We start from the raw sequence: 18,356 nt of genomic DNA on the forward strand, positions 1-18,356 counted from the left end.
TGTTTCTGTGTGTGGAAGATAAAATACCACAAGCTGCTTTGTGAAAAAGACCCTTGAACAATGGGTATTACACACACACACACACACATATATATATATATATATATATATATATATATATATATATATATATATATATATATATATATTCATACTGCGTCAAGTATCTGCATGGCTTGTTCCTGGCTCTGTCCCATAAAGACCAGATTCATGGTATGACTAATAGTTGTCCAACTGATAGATTCTCCCTGCTGAGCTGTGGATCTGTGCAGCTCAGCTAGCATAACCAAGGGGCTCTTGGCTACTTCTTGGATTGATGCTCTCCTTTCTCAGTTTGTTACTTCAAGTGGGCAGTCATGTCTGGATGGGTTCGTAGCTCCGAGATACTCTTTCCGTTTTCCAGGTAGACCGAACAGTACTCTCGTGACAAATTTCAGAACATTGTTTTATCCTAACTCTGCTTCTCTGCAACTTTATCTCCTCTCCGCCTGGTCCGTCTCTTCATCTTCATCATGCTCTTCGTTCACTGATTATCTACCTCTCTGTTTAGCATCAGGCTTTTTTCACTCTTCTTATTCTTCTCATAACCCATATGTCTTTCTTGACTCCCTTGTTTTAGAGATACATCTGCATAATCTGAATCCTGAAGCGTTACGACATGCGCTTGTGAAGCTGCTTAATAAGATCGCAGCATTGCTGGCTGCACTAGTACTCTTAATCTTATTCAGCTCTTAAACAGCTCAGTTACCATGTAGAGACAAAAGGTACAGCAATGTTTTTTTTTTAATTTTTAATTGCTGTAGCCTTCTTTGAATCTAAAATAAAAACTCCCACAGTTCATGTAAAGATTCCTGAAGACCAGAAAGGTGTAAGTTGCAAATGGATTTGTTGAGAAGAACATTTATTTTGTCCACTTGTTTGATGCACTTATTTAAATATCTGTTGACCAGCATCTTCATTTCTCCTTTGATTGTTTTCTACAAATATCAAAGTTGATTTTACAAACATCCAGTCAAGGTGCTCATTAAAATTATAACCTGTTCCGTTTAATTTGGCGTCCACGCTAAAGATGTAAAAAGAGTTTCCAAAAAATATTAACCATTTCTCGCAGGAGCTTCATCTCACATCTTGCAGTTCCAGCAGAATTCAGTAAATGCTTACTTTTTATAAGACGACAGAAAAAAAAGGTAGATAACTGAGAACCGACTTGAGTTATTTATAGCAAGGTGAACCAACAGAAACAGAGCTGTTAAAAAAATATATATATGCATGCCTTCACAGTAACAAAGTTAGACCCAGATAACAGGATCAAAAAAACATTACAAATGTAGCAGAGACTGCTCTGCTGTGTATCATATGTAATAACTCCAAAAAGTACAGATCATTTAATAATCTGTCACAGTTCTTTGGTGTGGAACTTGAATATTTTTAACCAGCCCATACAAAATGCATCAAAATGTGAAAGATATTTAAATCTGAACATGGTTCAGTAAAATGGAGTCTCTGTAATAAGAGTTATAAGACAAAAATGAAGAGAATGTATTCATACCTCTTACACTTTTGTCACACATTACAACCACAAGCTAAATTGTATTTTATTAGAGTTTTATCTGACAAACCTGGGCTCTTTAAAGTGTGGGGTGTGAATGCACAAATGTTCAAGAACCAATAAACATGTGACAGAGGAAACTGGAAATGAACCCACAACTTTCATACAGCAAGACTAGCAGTGTTCCCACTGTGCCACAGTAAATATGTACCCTTCCCATCAATACTTGAGATATCATGCAAAGATGGGAAGATATTTTAGCCTGCAGATATGCAGATCGGGTCGGGAGTGACATGTTACACTTACAGAGTGCCAAGCAACAAAAATGACAGTGTTGAACACAGTTGTCCTTCATAGAGATGGTTATCCCTGATAAACATTTAGCTCATGTTTCAGATACAGTAAAAGTAATGGGCTGGTATCAGATTTAAAAGAAGAACATGATTATGCTTCCCCCCAATGGCAAATGGAGGAACAAGCAAATATTTACACTGAAGATCAGCAACTCTTCTTACTGATCAGTCAGGAGATGCATGAAATCCTTAAGTCCAAAAGCAACTTCCTGATAAATACAAAAGATAATCACAAGGATACAGATTCAGGGACTGAGTGATGACTACATATTGTCATGGGCGAAAAATTCTCTCTAAAAACTATTTCACACGCGTTGCCTGCATGTTTATCACCAACGTGGCTTGTGTCAAACAGGAGTTACTTTGTCTTTCTTCTTGGCTCTCTCCAATGAAAGTTTATTTGTTTTTAGGGAGAAAAAGAAAGAAAAATTCCACACTTTTTTGATTTATTGTAAAGCCATTTACATTTTCCATGCAGTTCACAAATTTCCACTACCTTGTGTTGCTCAATCACATCAAATCCCCAAATTACTAACAGTTTGTTATTGCAACGTGACAAAAATGTGGAAAGCCTTGAAGAGTATGAATACTTTTGCTAATATTACTTTACTTGAATTACCGTGAGAGCTTACTAAAAACCTTTGACATCTGTGGCAGTACCTCTTCTTACCACTTGTTGATGCTACAGGACAAAACAACTAACATGATCTGTGCTCCAACATCACACACAAAAGCATTAGTTCTTAATTAAAAGAAGTCAAATAATTTGCTCTTTTCTTCAGACCTGAAATCAAACAATGAAATCACATAAAGAGCAACACGCCTTTCTGTCTTGTGAATGCAGATAACTGTGTAAAGTCTGCTGCCTAATCATCCCTCAATTAAAAACAAAATCATTCATTCATGTTGGACAATCTGGCAATGCTAAGTTAATATATGTGAGGGTGGCTGTAACATGCACCAGACAAACTAAACGACATTAAGTAAGACACAGAAGTGCTGCTATGATACAGAGAGTAAAAAATTTACTTTAATCTGTCAAAGGAAAAAAAAAAAAAAAAAAAAAGCTTTCCCCCCACTCCCTATGAAATGTATGACCTGAATTAAACTGTTTCTATGGTAACAAGAAGCAAACCTTCTGACTTCACACTGTTAACTTCTCTTCTCTGTATTAGCGCACAGATCAATGAACAGCCTCATTGCCCCCTCACTCCGGTTGTTCGGCAGGCTGCTGCTTGATGTCCAACTCTGTTAAAAGACCCCAGTGTGTTCTAACACAATCACTGTAAACCAGCAAGTAGTTTGGCTTGATGGCTTTAACACCAACCGTAATTACACGGCAATCTTCGCCCTGAATGTATTTAACAAAGCTGGGGCAGGTGGCAGAATTGCAGATTCTAATTGCTCATTTTGCCCGTTTCTTTCTCCCCCTAGTAGTTGCTCAGCACAGCCCACCTGCTCTCGCTGCTGCCCGGGGGACATTAATGAAGTTACGCCAAACCTCATTCATTCTCTTAAAAGCTCCAGCGGCCAGAGAGCTCTCTGTCTCTTTGCTCTCCCCGTACTTCAGTAAACGGTGTTGTCGTTTCACATCAGCCAGTCTCACTGCGCCGTCTCCCAACTGTGACTGCTGCTCATGGACAAATACCTCTTTCTGGTCATTTGTTTGCGTCTTAATACCACTGTCCTTTTAGTCTCAGGCTTTTTCTGAGACTTTGTGTTTTCTTTGTGTTTCTGTTTATGACACCGAGTCCTACTCAATGGACAGTCTTACTTTCTGTCCTACCCTATTACTGCTGGATCATCTGAATACGGGCTGAAACTTTTTGTTGAGAGAGGTTCTTTGTGCAATGCGCTGAGCTCTCACTGTAGAGTAAGTGACAGCCATTAGCAAAGCCTCCTATGCCTCCTCCTATATCATTCTTTATGCCATGAATTAATGGTTTGCTGTCTATTTTTAGTAGTTGTTTTATTTGCCTGCTTTTTGGCAGTGCTCTAACTTTCATAAATTTAATTAGCCACGAAAAGACTGTTAAATTTAATTCTTTTCTAAATTGTTTTTTTCTTTTCTTTCTAAGACAGGACTACCACTGCATCCATTTACTCCATGTACTTGAACACTGAGCCTGGTTCTGCCCCTTCCTGTTAAAAAGCAGTTGCTCCTCTCTACCATCAGAGCATGCTGCTTGCTCAGGAGGACAGGATGCTGTAAATTAACCTTGTTACTGGTTGTCATGAACTGAATGTGACTTCCTTGTATTACATTTGGAATCAGATTGTTGTTTGTCAGTGATTATAATCAGGACAGACACTGGTTTGGAACATAATTTAACCTGTTTTTTTTTGTTTTGTTTTTTTTTCTTGTAAAGAGGCTTCACAGAAATAAACTAAATTCCACCGTATTTTTTTTTTTAAACCGTAGCCATTGTTATTGGTGGTTCCACATTTTAAAGCTGTGCTTTACAAATCAGTTTTCATGTCAACAAATGTGAACTCAGTATTATAAACGAATGTGTTATCGGCTGTACGTCGTGTTGTCCTTATGTTTCCATGGCATTTGAATACACTGGCCTTTAATGAAATAATGTTGCCTTAGATAAGCCATTATATCTAAAAAGATAAGGCATAGTGTGTAAGTGTGCATGAATGAACGTTTTGAATACAGTGTTTTACTATTCTGTTGTAGTAAATTCATCTACACAAAAACACATCCATTACTATCATTGTAGAAATGCAGGAAAAAAAAAATCCCACAACTTCTTTGCTTCCTGTTTGAACTGTTTTCAAAATGGACTGCTCATTGCACAAACTGACCTGCTTGTACTATACTCCAACATATTGCTCCGTCGCTCCAAACGGCCGTGAAATGGCTGTCAGTTTAGTGAGTCCATTAGTTTTTACAATGTATTGGCTCATGTTATGCCTATCTATCTTCCAAATTACGGAGCCTTATCGTGCTGTTTGGAGATGTAGGAGAAAGGATGTCCGGGCCATTTGCCGATGGCACATAGAGCTCTAAGTGAACTATAGCCCCATTTCCAGTTCATTAAGTTGACCTTTGCAGAATTGAATAACCACTGCATTGATAGAGTTGTTTCAGCCGAAGGAGGAAGGTTTGCCTTAGTGACAGAAATGATCTATGGCTTCAGAGTCTGCTAATTTAACTAAGTGTAATAATATTATATTTAGACTGCAACATCTTGCTGATGCTGTTTTTGTTGCTGCTTTCTGGATAGAATCCTTTCACAAAAGCCATTAAAAGTATCTAGAGACAACTTTTTTTTTTTTTTTTTTCCAGATTTTTGTTAGAAAATTCTTTCCACTTCACAATTAAGCACTACTTTGGCTTGGCCTGCTATGTAAAATACCGAGTTTGTGGTTGTAACGTGACAAAATGTGAAAAGGTTCAGTATGTAAATTGCTGCAAGGCGCTGTAATTTTCCGGGGGTTGTTCACTCAGCAGAACCAGACTTCTAATCTTTGCACCAAGCTCACACCCAGACCATTTCTATTTCCATCTGATCTGTGGCTGCCAGACTAAATGGATAACAGAGCTCTGCAGCAACAAAGCTACAACTGAAGGCTTTTGCCGTAATTTGGTGCAAGTGGGTCTTAGTGACGATTGAATTTTAGAGTCCAAAGTATTTTATCCAAAGCTACAATCTAAGAGTATAGTTGCTAATTCAGATTATATAAATCTAACATTCACTGCATGTTTATTTTTGAGAGTTCATCTTTCTGAAATACCATAAGGCAGATCTTTATTTTTTGTAGTTTTAAGTTTGTAATTGTTTATCCCAAAAAAATTAAAAGAAGAACAATAATCAGGTTTTAAGAGCTACGTATGCCACCTTGTGTTAAAGAATTACCGAGGACACAGTTTTTGAACATTAAAATCTGCTTTGTGTGTAGCAGGCTATATACACTGTCTTCATCGTGTAGAATAATTCTGCAGATAAGCTTTTGCAACCAAGTATAATTACAGTATTTTTTGTATTTATAAATAAAGTAATACATTATGCATATATGTTGAAAAACTAGTTCTTGCTATCTTCAACACAAGTAAAACCCAACTCCCACTTTTTAGTATGCTCATCTCCACCTTTTCACCGATGTCCACTCAGACAGTAAGCAGATATTTTAGTGAACCCTAGATTTTTGTTTCAATGCTGAGTTTCGGGGCTGTGCACTTCTGTGGCACTAAGTTTGCAGAAAACTGGAAATTGGAAAGCAGGCAGAAAAAAATTACAGCCATTAACTAACTAATTAAAGCTGTTTATTAGGTGGGGAGATCTGTTATACTCCCCATCTGAATAATTTGTCTTAAAGACACATGAATTCAAAAGCTGCACTGGTGAATAATCACTTCTTCGCGTCTTAAAATACAGCAAACAAATACATTATTTTCCACCAAGATGAAATAGAGACTTCTGGTTTGCTCAAGCTATCTTTGATAGCAACATTTGTTTGATGATCACAAACATTCAAGCATTGAAGAAATTACTAATGGGGCAAATACTTTTTCAGAGCACTGTAAGCATAATACCAGGGATTTCTTGTAACTTTTCCCTCCTTTAATCCGTCTAAAAACTATTGGTTTAGCTATAGGAGTACATTGAAGTTTTGAAAGACAGCCTTCCAGCTGTGTAGCAGGATGATTCAGATTACCTCTGGAAATCCGCTCCTGTTCTTTTCCCAGGAGTTTCACATTTTTTTAAAGCACTCTCAATAAACTAATTCAGTGCATGGCTTCAACCAATTTTACTGGATGTACTGGAAAAACAAACTATGGCGACGTTACTTAAGCTTCAAGATTGTATTCAGTCAATAAGAATGGGTGTTTCTTTGTGCTGCATCAAGGCAAGCATCCTTACACAGATCAAATTTATCCAACAGCTTTAGATCAACAGTCACGGTCAGTTTTGAGAAGCTTAGTTCTCTTGCTGCTCTTATCAGTAGAAATATGTTTTTCCTGTAGATTGCAGAAACTGGCACATAGCATAGAGGCAGCAGTTATAAACGGTGAGTTGTGGTATGCTTGCTTTGAAATTAGAGAAAGAGGGGCCTGCAAAGTTAGCTGTTCTGCTGCAGTTTTGTTCTTCCAGGAAATGTGGAACAAAACTCTGTGTTTTACCCTGCAAACTTGGTCTCATTAAGTTTTTTAGCTTGTCATGTTCACTTTTTGCATGTTCACTTTCTTGTCATGTTTGCACATTTTTTGCAAATTTTGCAGATGGGTAGCAAAATGCTTCATATCCCACTAAACATTAAATTAACTACAACCTTTTCATTTCAAGAGACATATGTTGATCGAAACCTTATTGTGTGATATCGTTACACTGTAATTTGAGCTGTTGTATGAAAATGCAAAAGAAACATTTGTGTGATGTTCCTGAATACCCGTTTCAGTTGAATAAATTCATTTTGCACCAGATGAATGCCATGTTTGTTCAGAGCATGACCCAGAACAGTTAAATAAAACATTGGGTGACATTTATCACTTTCCTTTCATTATTCATAGCTCTAGCCCTGAATGGCTTCCTCTTAAATAAATACGACCACATTCTTATGAAATATCTGAAGCCTGCAAACAACACGACTCCTTTTAACACCCTTTGGTAACTGTGCTCACTCACTGTGTTCTCTTTTTGCTCATTTTTGGCCAACACGTCTCCATCACAGACACTGACATGCGTTTCCTTCTGTCCTTTTCTGGCACTCACAACAGCTGACCTAGTTTCGACAATGCAAGGATGTGTCAATTTTCTATGGTGCCATTTTCTGGATCAGTGTTCTGTAATAGCGCATCGTGTCCATTTAAAGGATACAATGTAGCTCATCACAGCACAGTCAACGTGTGAATGTGTGTGTGACTGGGTGTTTAGCTGAACGTAGTGCAAGGCACTTTGAAGTCCTAAGGACCAGATAAAGGCCACTTACCGTTTTTAATCTAAATGGCACAACATAAACATGAGCAAAAGCTAAAACATGTTTATTGTCTATTGTCTTGAATCATTTCTTCTGAGTTCTGGAAGGTACTCTAATGAAATATTTTCGCATTAACATAATATTCTTGAAAATGCAACAGTTTGCACTTTCACTGCGTCCCGTTTAATCAGAGTCACCACCAGTCAAGACGTTTGTAGTGAGATCTCACTCCTGATCTCACTCAAAAGTCATTTTTGTCCCATGAGTCCTAATATAAAAATACAAAGGCTTTTATAAAGTTTCTTCTGTGTATGTGATCAAACTCCAGCACGTCTGCTCTCTTACGGCTTAACAATCTGGTGTAAAAGTAAGCCTTCTCATTATAATAACAACTTCCTAATTTATCCTTTCAACTCCAGTGACTTGTACAATGCCAACTCTGTTTATTTGAAGCTTATGACAAGCTAAAGTGTTAATGATTCTCAATCTTAAGGCAGAACTTGTGTGCATAAATAAAACGGGAGAAAAAAAAGAGTACACAGTGTGAAATATTATTCACAAAGGATCCCAGGAAAGGCAACGTAACGCCTACTGAGACTTGTTTGTACTCACAATTTCATAAGGAGTTTCTTGTGAGACCTTTGAGCTAATCTCATTTGAAAAACCATAAAACAAAAGCGCTATAGTTTCCAAGCATCAGAGTTCATCTTTCTGAAAATTCTTCTGCGTTTTTTGATAAAAACATAAACTGATAACGCAATTAAATGATGCTGTGAAATAGCTTTAAGTGACAAATGTTTGGTTATTTCAGCGTAACATTCGTGATGCCAGATATCGTTACACCTCAAACAGCTTGATAAGCTTCATCTTGCAAAATATCTGCTGCAGAAAAACCAGACCGCATGAGTGCATGCCCACTGCTTCCTGTGGGCCCATCGAGAACAACAATCAGTTTTAACCCTTGAGGTTCTGTGTTTCAATCTCCAGATTTAGTTTAATTTTTAATCTGTGTAAGACAAAAAAAGCAACAACAATAAACACTAAATACGGAAATGCCATGTCTGTGTTCCTAAATATTGTCAGTCTTTTAATATAGATGTATTAATGTAGATAATGTTAATAAATCTTGATATAAACATTGTGCTTTCCAGCACTGATGGTGATAATGGGAAATCAGCTGATTGAACACTTGTTCAAGACAGCTTAAAAAATCTAGATGGTCATTTTATGGTAACTGCTCACTGGAATACTACATACATGATATGTTTTAGATAATCTGTCTCCATGCCTCACAATTCTATACAAACATTTTGTAAAATACGGCAGAAATTATTAATAAGAGTCATTGTTTACGGCGGTGCTGTTGTTGTCTAAACCAGTGCTGCACTGACTGCTGTCTACTGTCTAAATTACTGCGTACTAAGTGCTCAATGGAAATACAGCTTAAAATGACTTGAAGCTTTCCCTTTAAGTAATTAGTTTAATTAGATCTGGAAGGAATGTCCTGTGTTTGACACAGCAATGTTTCAACAGAGAAAACAACATTAGATTTTCAAGTAAACAATTCTATTTATTCTCCTCAGTTGAATTTCCATTTCTTTATTGTTCAAATCTTCTGTGTCTGAATCAGCACAAGGCTGTAGACCAGCCAGTTGTTTGGTCTACAATCAGCTGTAGTTTGGAGTTTTTTATTGTTGTTTTTGTTCATCACATCGTCACTGTGAGGGACTGTGGGGCGCTACATTGTGTCTAATTCTGTCAAAGGCCATTTTCTAAGTGCATTCATCCTTTCATGTTGGAACTTCCTTCCTGTTATTCAGTGTTGATGTCAGCAGTGCTATTTCAAGCGCACATCACAACCCGTCAGAACTGTGTTTTTTTTGTTTTGTTTTTTTTTATTGAGCTGCTGCTTAGGGACTCTGGAGTGGATAAAACCCGGAAACGGTTGCATTCATTTATCTATATTAAGAAAACAATATGAAGAATCTTGAAACTGGAAGAAAAAAAAAAGAGTTCAGAATGACCTGGTGTATCACACAAAGCAATGAAACACCAAATTATTTAGTGATTTAGTAAAATAACAATTGCACAACTTCATTCAGAATGTACTGCTGTGACTCAGATAAAGGTTGGGTTATGTAAAATGTGCTGCTGTGCTGATGGAAAGCTAAACATGCTTTTATGATTTGCTTTGTCTGCCAACAAGCAGCGATCTGGGCTGTGTGTGAGCAGCAGTAAACAAATTAAATCATGAAAAGAGTTTAGTGTCAGTGGGGCAATTTCTGGCTAGATCTTCTCAGCTGCTGCACAGTAGTCAAGGCACATCAACCATTAGAGAAAAAAAAAAGAGGTTATCCTTTTAATGCATTCATTTGTCTATGCAGAGAGGCTGGTGCCTGTCTGCAGTGGAGATTGAGTAAGTGGCTGGGCGCACTCTGGACAGGTTCCCAGTCCACACAGTGAAACAACTGCACACTCCAGTGTGTATGTGTGTGTGTGTGTGTGTGTGTGTGTGTGTGTGTGTGTGTGTGTCCAGATCAACTAACTTAAGAGTCATGTTGTTTTTGGATTATGGAGGGAAGTCAGAGAGGACCCACACCAACTTCTTGCAGAAAGACCCCAGACCAGGACTGTGCTGCAAGGCTACAGTGCTGCCATGCGACTTACTGTGCAGCTGGTGGCACATTGGTAAACCAATTGTGGCATATCTGATCTTTTTATTATTTTTTTTTCCTGAGATTTTCCAGGTATGTGCTTTATAGACATTATTTATGTCCCTCGAATGTATCTTATTGCAACCACAAACATCACAGTACCTCCTCCCCCCCCATTCTTGTTCTATAAACAGCTGAAGCTTCATCAGATTGGATCAAACAATCCAATCAAAGTTTCAGATCTGCAAACAAAACTTCTGTTCTAACTGCCATGGAGAGACTGCAGCACAAAAACTGGAGGAGACCCATCTAAGTTTTACTAGTTGTCCCGTATCTGTCCATTTCTGAAAAACATTTGAACAGATTTTGTTGTATCAGACTTTTACATGCAGAGGTTTACATATATCCAAACTGGGATGAAGATCAGCTCCTCCGTGTCTCAGGTCGCGGTGAACTGCTCCCTGTGGGTCAGGGGTCAGTCTCTGATGCCTTAGGACTTTGTCTACAGTAACTGAGGTTCCGTTTCTTCCTGCTGTGGTGAGGAAAGAAGAAGAGAAGCTTTAAATTTATTGGTTTGTCTACTGGTGACCACTCACCTACCGACACAAGATATGGATCATGACCAAAAGAACCAGATCCTGGACGAAAATAGCTGAAATAAAGCTACCAAGGTTAATAAGGATAGACCGACTATTCTTTAAAGTTGACCAAAGCTTCAACATACACCTGTTTGCCGTCTTCTTTGGACTTTATGCTAGTGTTTCTCCAATCCACATAAAAATATTGGGGATTTTTCTTGTAAACATTTTGTCTAAACTATGATCTACCAAGTGTGGGTCTTAGAATTAGAATGTAATACATTGAATATTAGTGATTTTAAGTTCTCAACATGTGTTTTGATACCACTGTGCTGAGTTGCTTTTGCAAGGGACTCCCTGTGATGTCCAGGAGATTAAGGAAAATCTCTGACAAAGTTGCTGATCCCACACAGTCTTTATCCAGCTTCACTGCTCATGCACTGTTTACTATACATCTTGTACTGGGAAAATGAACACGCACAGGCGCCACATATTGAAACACGTGTAAACAGTACGCAGCGCCTTCAAAGTGAACCCGGTAAGCTGCGGGGCTTACAGAACGCGATCACCCGTGATAAGAGTTAAACAAAGAAGCCTTAGCAAAGCACAGCAGCTGACGTACACAGAGCTCCAGCTTAAACATATGGACTTTCATCTTTCTAACTACTGTATGTGCTGCTGTGGAAAAGGATGTGGGACGTAAAATGAACAATATCCTTATGTTTACTATTACAAATGGCATTTATTGGCCACGACACGTGAAGAGAAAAAAACTCTGAAGCTCATTTTGATGAGTTCATTGGACTTGTTTAAGCTCACTGTTGAATTGATAACACCGTAATATACGTTCGGGGGCTGGTTGGAAAGATTTTTTTATTTTTTTTATTTTTTTTTAATTTTTTTTGGAAGTTCTGTCTTCAAATGTCCACTCTGGGTTGACATAAGACATACGACGTCCTTGTCAGAGGTTGCACAACTTCATAATATAAATTAGCATTTCGCACTCTGGGTGTAAGAGTGTGAGATGCCTCTGCAGATAGACCCGTCAACAGACTTTCCCATTTCTATAAGAACGCAGAAACATAGGGTTCGCAAACTGCTTTCCAGAAGTTGACTAATGAACACTTTGAAGGTTTTGAAATAAATCTTCTTCCTGACCAGCAGGTTAGAAGAAAACGTTCAGAGCTCTTGTGTCTCAGTTGGAGGTTGCCTCCTAAGACAAATCTTTGGGATTCAGGTCTTATCTGATCACCTCGGAGCTTTATTGCAGGGATTGGGGGAGTTTTGGCAGTGATGTCTCCAGCAGGAGGAGCGCTTGGAGACACAGTTTGGATAATACCTGAACAAAAATGGAATACAACACAGAACAATGGGCACTAAGCTGATAGAAATGGACAAAAACAAATTCTTACAGAAACAGCATAAAGGGAGGCTTATTTAATGTCAAAGCTCTACTCAGAACTGATATTGTGAAAGCAGCCATACATTTTAAAGATCTTATGTAATCATTTAATCATTATTCAGGAATCATTTACGTCAAACTGATCAAAATCATTCATACAAATAATCAGGAAGAAGGGTGATTTAGGAACAGTAATTATTTAAAACTTAACTACTTTACTTAATATTAGTTGACCTGACCAATCCTCTTCTTTTCATGCAGCCTGAGGCTGTCCTTATATAGAGACTGATAGCCGTGACCTCTGAACTCAGAAGAAACTACCCTCCAAAATTCCTTTACCTTTCTTATAAACTAGGTCATGAAAATTAAACACGCTGACTCCAAGTCTGACTTTAGTTTGTTTTTTGGCCCTCTGTGCTCCCAGTAGAGGATAAATGCTGCAGCTGATCAACTTTTCATCATATTAGTAAAACATTTCAACTTGGGCTACGTCGGTGAATTAGCCCTTAGATGGTAATACATATTTTTCAGAAGTTTCTGAATGTGGCAAACAGTTTTTTTTTTCTACAAAAACAGCTTTCTGGTTCAATTATTCACAGATTACTGCAAACAATCATGTGGCTGCATGTCTCTCTGCCTCACATTCTCCCTGACTGAAAGGTCAAGCATTTAAACATTTTTTTTTCCTGCACATCACCTCAGGCCATGAAAAAAAAGCTAAGATTTGTTTTGAACTTCAGATATGTGCCCTTGTGTACTCCTGAATGTTGAAAAGAAAAAGATGCTTACTCTTCTTGTTACAGACATTTGACACATTCAAAAATAATATTTTAGCAGCGCATGTATCTAGTAAAGGATTTAAATAGATCTGAAAAGAATTAAAAAATCCGATATTTCATTGTGCGGAAAACAGTCTACAAGTGAAGGACATTTAAAACAGCTGCCAGCATGCCAGATATTATTGTTTAAGCAAGTTCGTTTTGAAAGTGGACAAGAAGATGTTAAAAAAAATAGTCTCCAAAAACCCCTTAATGTTATCATGGGACCTACAGCAGGATACTGCTACAGTAGATATGAAGGTTCCTGCCTGTACAAACAGACGGAGACTGGACAAATTTAACTTTCATGGGAGGCGTGCAAGGAGCAAGGAGGAGACCTTCACTCTAATAAAATACTGAAGGTCAGACTACAGTTTGCCACTTTAGTTGACAAACACCAGATATTTGGAATAATGTACTCTGAGCAATAAATTTGATATATTTGAACACAATAACAGAGGACATACTTGGATGTAGTCCAAGTACAGCATTTCAGGTAAATACACTCATACCATATGGCCGAGGTGATGTCTCGCGGTTTTATGATGATTTGCTGCCACCATAAAATCTTCCAGGAACTTTATCATGTGTCACAGAGCACCTTTACAAACATTCAAGTTGCAGCAAAACTGCTCCCGGCAATTTGACAATGACCCAAAACATGCTAGCAGATCCAGAACTAATCAAGAAATGGTAAATCAAAGCCGGAGTCAGATGAGATTATACTCTCATTGAGTCTACGTAATCTCAAGTGGAGACTTGAAACAGGCTGAATATGGAAGAGCCCCCTCAAACATCTCACAGCTGAACGTGAGATCTGGGGCAAAGTTTCCTCGGACTGATGTCAGAGACTCAAGGAAGGCCATCACAAGTGTCTCACTGAAGTATTTCACCCAAACGGGGTGAGACTAGCTATTACAAAGTAAGGTCTTCTTTGACGATTAACACAATCTCAAATGTTGTTGTTTCAGTAAAACCAAACATTAGCCATCAAGTTGTGAGCAATTCTTCATAAACAGCTACATTTTTAATGGTGTGCCTTAATTTTTACATGTCACTGTAAGCGTAGCTGGAAAATAGTGCAATCTTTCTCAGTTGTGATTTAGCAGCTCCTTCAGAAGAAACAGATGTAGGCAAGTTGCCAGGTAAGTTAGCTCAGAATCTCACGAAGGTTCGTTCAACCTGAGCGAACATGTAGCGTTCCAGGATTTGCTATAGGAATACAAAGACTTTAAGGTTTAGAAAAAGATGGAAGACTTCATTACCTGGGCCAAAACAGACAAATCATGCAGAAGTCGGCTCCAACCCCCGAGGAGCATTGCGACGCAGAAAGGAGGCGGGGAAAGGTGAATTCAGGTAACAGGCAACGACTACAGCAGGCAACTGCCTCAGGACTGAGACAGATGTGACTGTATCAAATTTTTATTACATTTTACTGAGTTAGTGGCAGAGAAGATGCCCCGATTAGCATTCAAACCCTGTTATCTAGAGCCATAACTTTTACATTTTCTCTCAGATGTTACTCTGAAACTAAATTAACATGCCTAAAAAAGTATGCGCTTTGTTTATTTTAAACTTGTGAAACATACACACTGCAGAAGCTAGTAGCTGTTTTCATTTGTACCTTGAATCAAAAGTGCTGCAGAATATTCCAGCATGGACACTTTAAATCCTTACGTTTCACTTTGACTGGAGGATGGAAGCAGAAATCTAGGATTTTTAACGTTTCCAACCAGGCTGACTTTCAAATGTTTAAACTGGCAAGCACGAAGAACCAAAGAGTTTTGACATGGAGGTTCAGGGTGAATTTATAAAGTCCATGGCAGGATTGTTTTTAGAGTTAAATAGCTACTCCTATTGATAGGTTTTTAACTCTAAATAATGACAAGAGAAAGTTGTTCTGTTTCCTGGAAAGGTTTCCTGACGCTACATTGGTTTCTCTAGATTTTACGTCCTTCACTAAAGAGTTTGCTTTCTAGAAACAGCATTGTGGCTTCATAATTCAATAACTTTTCTTGGAAACATCATTCCTTGACTGAGGTCTTTATTGTTCCAAATGGTTAAACCGCAGAAAAAAACTCAGATCTAGAGTTTAAATCCTCTCACTAAGCACATGTAGTTATCGCCTCTGTGTGTGCACGGTCACTAAGACCAGTGACGATTATATGCTCCCTGCTTAAGAAGACTAGAGCACATGAAACTGTTACTAATCACCATTTAATCTATTTTCCATGAAGCGACTCATGCACCATTACTCCAAGAAAGGTCACAAAGAAAAAGGAAAGGGGGAATACAGAGCAGTGGTGCACATCTGCATAATTCGGCATGTTTTTCCTGTTGCCGTCGATCGTGCAGCATTCACTTCCCTGTCGTGTTTCCTCTTTTTGTGTCAGATTGCTCCCCCTTTTCTTGTTTGACTGTCCAGCATTGTGACACTTTGTTCCTCGATTAATTTTTCCCTTTTATTTGAAGTCTCTGTCTCTTTTTTTGAGAGAGTTATTATTTCTGAGGGGGGAAGGTCTCAGATTAGCTTTCACGTTGATGGACTTTTAAAATTAGAGCAAAGCCTTGGGGGCTGGCTTAGCACATTGAACCAGGTGTTAAACCAAAATGGCACAAACGACTGCTTAGAAAAGCAGCATGCATATCATAATGAAAGGCGCATATATATATATATATATATATATATATATATATATATATATATATAATTCTAATATAGTTTCTTTAGTTTAGCATTTTTGTGCTGTATTTGAAAGATTTCAATGGCTTAAGATCTAAATTGTTAATTTTCATGACACCGGAAGTCAAAATGGGACAGGAAGGTTGCTGCTGAGGATGTGGTCACAGGCTGTGAAAGTCGGTAAAGCAGCAGCTTCGCAGCTCGACGGGCTGCTTGTGGCTTCTGAAAATGCTCACAGCTCAATTTTCATTCCTATTTTTGTGAGGATCCCTGATGCTATAAATTTGCGAAATTTATTTATGTTATCGCAAGGATTGTATAAATGTAAAGACACTTGTTTGGATTGGCCCGGCCAACGCTCCCCCTCAACGGAGTGCCACACGTCACATTTTCATCTGGTGAAGTGGCAGGTTTTGTTTGACGGTGGATGTGAGCCAGTCAGCACAACGTTTTTTTTTTTTGTTTTTTGTTTTTTTTTTACGTCACAGTTGAGGTTCAGGGAGAGGCCAAACACTGCATGGCTATGTAAAGAATTGCCTCTGTTTGAAAGGGATAACCCAAACATGAGTTCTTCAAATGACTACACTTAAAAAGTTTGAGTAGGAGGTGGCTGTGATGTATCTCTTTCTGAAGCCTTTATGATAAGTGATGATTAAACCTTGTCGTAACCACGGTTAGCCACACGGGTTCGCTTAAATCTGGAAGTCTGACGGACGCAGCAGCAGGGTGACTGTTTAGTTTGATGCTTAGAGTTGCAGCTGAGCCATGGTGACTTTGTGTAAAGGAAGAGGAAGAAAAAACAATAAGCAAGCACATTTTGGTAGGGCAACTTAGCATCAGATCAGTCTCTTGTCTTGAAAACAACAATGTACAGTGGCACAAAACGGCATCGCTCCGACACATAAACGGAAAAACAGGAAATGTCATTGTTTTCCAAGTAAAGACAATACTTACTTTTTACATGGAATATAAAATATAAACCATAAATCATCTTGCTTCCTTGTATTATAGTGTGATTCTCATTCTCATAACCTAGCCCAACCTAACACACACTAACAGCTTTTATGTGTTGAAATGTGCTGCTATAGTTGTTTTACTGCATTTCCTTGGAAAGAAGATTTTTACAGAGCTGTCACTGAAAAACAAATGATTTTCTTTTAAGTATTGAAAACATTTCAGTAATTTTGTTCAATACTTATTCTTACGGCATTCCAAAATATAAAACATTTTTATTGCACTCAAACCTACCAGCATATCTGTCCTGCAGCAGTGAATCCCTCAAGTTTTTTTCAGCTTCTAATGTGAATTTCATATCAGGATTTTTCCATTAGGTTTATTTTGAATGCCATTGCATAGCAATTCTTCAGTTTCCCATTTCTTGTTGGTGCTTTCAGGTGATATCCAAAGTTTGGCGATCATGAAGTGTGCTCTACCAGGGCAAAGATGTTACACTCCTGCGAGATCCATTACAGAATAAATAAATGACAGCACCTGTGCTCCACTTTTGATTTCTGCAGGTTTCCTGGCAACAAATGTGCTGCACAGGAAAGGTTTTTCCTTTCTATTCCTGCTGTAGCTTTCTCAAACTTAAAAGGAACTAAACAGGGTCAGCTCATTCAGATTTAATGTGTTTTCCTTCACCTGCATATTTTTATACAGCGTTTCGTTGCTGTTTAATGTTTTGGAAACTGGATGTTTTATGTCAAACCAAACTCTGGCTCCTTGTTTGTGCACGCAGTCATGGCCAATGAAGCTGATTCTGATTATAAATGGTTAGCAAATTTAGACTGACAAAAATGACAATTCCATAAAAATACTAACACTTACTCAAGGAAGAGTAAGCAATAGTGAAGTGCTCTATCTGGAGCAAAGAGTAAAATGTATTGAAGCTACTGTCATGGTGGAACCCCGCTTCTTAATCCGCCGTACCACGAAACTGAGCTAACTAATCTATGGCTGTATATGATGTTAAAACATTCTGCAACATAAGAACATTTGCCCCGACCTCATGTTGATTTCCTTTCAGCGTTTTACATGTTTTCTCTGAGTGTAGTGTGTAAAGGGTCTTTTCCTACATGTGCAGCTTGATGTGGAGGTAAATGCCAGCAAAATGTCAGCTAGAAGACTTAATTCATTTATTGTGCCAAATGCAACCTCTAGGCTGCGTCTTCATTTTGGCCTAGTGACCTACTTTTTTCTAACGTGTCAGCAGTGCTGGGGGAAAACACTGTACAGCCTGCAAAGCATAGGACTTGATAGCAGATTAGATGGATCACCATGTGCGCCAATGCATACATTCCCCATCTGAATTCAATAGTTTTCGTGTATTTTTTTATTTTTTTATTTTTTCAACACTGAATAAAACAGAAGAAAATGTTACTAGTCTGCTCT

This window comes from Poecilia latipinna, unplaced genomic scaffold, assembly GCF_001443285.1.
Source record: "Poecilia latipinna isolate Pla-1442-1.1 unplaced genomic scaffold, P_latipinna-1.0 Scaffold270, whole genome shotgun sequence".
NCBI classification, from domain to species: domain Eukaryota; kingdom Metazoa; phylum Chordata; class Actinopteri; order Cyprinodontiformes; family Poeciliidae; genus Poecilia; species Poecilia latipinna.